Source organism: Phocoena sinus, chromosome 4, assembly GCF_008692025.1.
Source record: "Phocoena sinus isolate mPhoSin1 chromosome 4, mPhoSin1.pri, whole genome shotgun sequence".
Classification (NCBI taxonomy): Eukaryota; Metazoa; Chordata; class Mammalia; order Artiodactyla; family Phocoenidae; genus Phocoena; species Phocoena sinus.
In genome coordinates this window covers 64,559,042-64,561,855 of record NC_045766.1, presented here as the reverse complement: position 1 = coordinate 64,561,855, position 2,814 = coordinate 64,559,042, and the positions used below count along the sequence as shown (strand labels likewise).

At 42.5% G+C, this 2,814-nt stretch overlaps 1 non-coding gene across 1 annotated transcript; it reads right to left on the bottom strand.

Annotated features, from left to right (window-relative positions):
* Nucleotides 1-482: 482 nt before the first annotated feature.
* Nucleotides 483-589, bottom strand: LOC116753740. Its single transcript, XR_004349839.1, has one exon. It is a non-coding gene; the product is annotated as a U6 spliceosomal RNA (small nuclear RNA).
* Nucleotides 590-2,814: the final 2,225 nt, after the last annotated feature.

The following is a 2,814-nucleotide window of genomic DNA, read 5'->3' as shown; positions in this document are numbered from 1 at the left end:
CTAACAATTTGAGGATTATAAAACTAAACAGAACAAAAGCCCCGGAAGTCATCTCATCCACAGCTCCAGCACTTCAGTAAAGGTATGAGGGAAGCCACCCAGACTTACTATTCCCAGGTAGGTACTTAAACAGCTAAAGATCATAAGTATTTTTTTTAAAATACCAAATCATTCCACTTACATAAAGTTCAGAAACAGTCACAACTAACTTATCATGAGAGACATCAGAAGGGTACTTGCCTCTCGAGGAGCAATGGACTGAAACGGGGCACTCAGAAACTTTGAAGGTGATGAAATATTCTATACCTTCATTCGCACGTTGGCTTCATAGGTTTATAGGGGTGTCAAAGCTCACTGAACTGTACACTTAAGACCTTTGCATTTTACTGTATATAAATTAGACTGAAATAGACTGACTAAACTGGAATGTTTTCCTTGTAACTTCTGATATTGCATTGTATGTTGCATTTTCTTTGTTCCTGAAAAATATGGAACGCTTCAAGAATTTCTGTGTTATCCTTGCTCAGGGGTCATGCTAATCTTCTCTGTATCGTTCCAATTTTAGTATATGTGCTGCTGAAGCGAGCACCATGAGTATTTTTTATGAGAAATAGCTGAGAAGGAAAGAGGAAGTAATGGAAGGAGGGGCTTAAGAGAGGAAGAGGCTAGAGGCAGAGACTGGGATAGATATTGGGTAGGCAGAATGGGAAGGGAGGGAGACGTGCAGAGAAGGCAGAAGGAAGCCAGATAGAACCAGAACAAAGTCAGAAAATGACTGGGGAGAGGGAAGTACAACAGAGAGGAATGAGGATAGGGAGTGGGGAAAGAAAGTAAAAAGGGGATTGAATAAGGAAGATTTGGAGAGAGAAATTCAGAGAAAGGTTTGGGAAAGGAGAAAGAGGAAAAAGGAGGATAAAGATGTGGAAGGAGAGGAACAGGCATCTGGGGAGAGAAGTAGAATAGAGCATAGAGCAAGATGGAGGGGCTACTATTTGTTCTTTGGCTGGCTCCTGTTTTAGGAAAATTCTTCTCTACTCAATGGGGCTGCCAAGGGCAAGCCTTGAGTGGAAGAGATGTGAGATCATTTGAGGGTGCCTTGGGACAGTTGGGTTGACATAACTAGACTCTGAACCCGCAGCTAGAGGCCTAGGAGGGTTCCAGGATATATAGAGAAAATAACATGCATTGTGTTCTGCAGTCTGAGATCCTTTGCTCTCCCAGACTATTCCAACACATGTGAGTGACTTTTTAATGCCTTACTTGTTCTAAGCCTTGTCTGGACTCACCAAGCCCTGGAAGCTTTAGCACTCCTTGCTGTGCCTTCTCTTATTGCTCTAGCTTACAGACACAAAAAGAAAAGGTGACAATTATTCAAGCCATTCAGGACACCTCCCAACCCCTCCTGCCTCTCAACACTGTGGTCTTGGTCTAAGTATTGAGAATACATATGTGATGCCTGGCTGGTGACAGGATTAGTCAAGTTCTCTGCTTCACTTGGTTTCTGAAGATACAGGAATGTTTTTCAGCTCTTATGAACTTGAAGCTTATAAAATGCCAGCACTTGAAGAGCCTGCAGGGATCATCTGGTCCGTGCCAGGACATTAGCTGGCCATTCCTTGATAAGGAATTATTCTGGGGAAAAAAAAAAGAAAAGGAAAAGCTACCAGAACTCTGATCAGGACAGCAAACATCTAACTAGACCACAACCAGAATTCCACAACAGCATTTCTCAAACTTCCTTTTTATTTGTGTGGGGAGTAGGGGAGCACTGTTGATGCTTTCTTCACACAGAGGCTTACAATAACGGTCACTTACATTCAAGGGATTCCTGGACTTCCGTATGTCCACACTGGGAGTCCCTGACCTAAAATGGCTACAACTAGCCAGGAATCCATTAGAAAACTCAGAGTTGAGTGAAAAGAATCCTAGTTTGGAATGTGGAGGTCTGGTCCTTGCTCCAGCTGTGTACTATGTGAGCCAGAGAATTTCACTGCCCATTTCTAGGCTCAGTGACTCAAACCCTGAAGTTTAGTAGATGTTTTCTGAGATTTCTTTCTAGCTCCAAGTTTCTAGCACCAAAATGAAGTCAATCTGACATTTTTTTTCCTTTAGCATTTTTTGTCACAGTCGAATGGCAAGCAGACTACAAGTGTCTCTGCTGCTGAGAAAGAGGGATGGAGGGTGAGTTTAAGGTACTCTTCCATTATAAGGAAAAGTGAAGTTCTTTTAGAGCCCCATTACATCTTAATCTACAAGACTCTTTACAGAGTTAATGGAGAAAGGTGACTTAGTCTTTCTAAAATCCACACTCCATTTTCAAATCTGTTCTTAGAGGAATGCTTATGACATTCACTGTCACAAAGCATGCTTGTAACCATCTCCACTTGTCACACTCATATACTTTTGCATTTGGTTCTCCTAAAATGCTTGAGCATGAGGATGGATAGAATTGTCTGGGCACATTTATGTGTATGTGGCTGAGTGTGTGGTAGTGCATCTGCTTCTCCAGGGGCTGAGTGTTTGAGTGTGTGTAATTAAGTGTGCACATGTGTGAGTGAAATTATAGAATGTGTATGTGCGTAGCACTGAGTGACTATAAAAAGATTGTGTAGATGGTGTGACGTGTGGAATCGTGTGTGCCTGTGCCTGTGCAGGATTTAATTTTTTTAAATAAGCCACTTTTGATTGTGTACCGTCCTCTCACTTCTGTGATTGATTTCACGAGGGTAATGGTGCGTAAAAGCGCTGGTGAGATCTGGGGGCGCCTCCTAGTCTGACGTCAGAGAGAGAGTTTAAAAAGGGGGAGACGGAGGA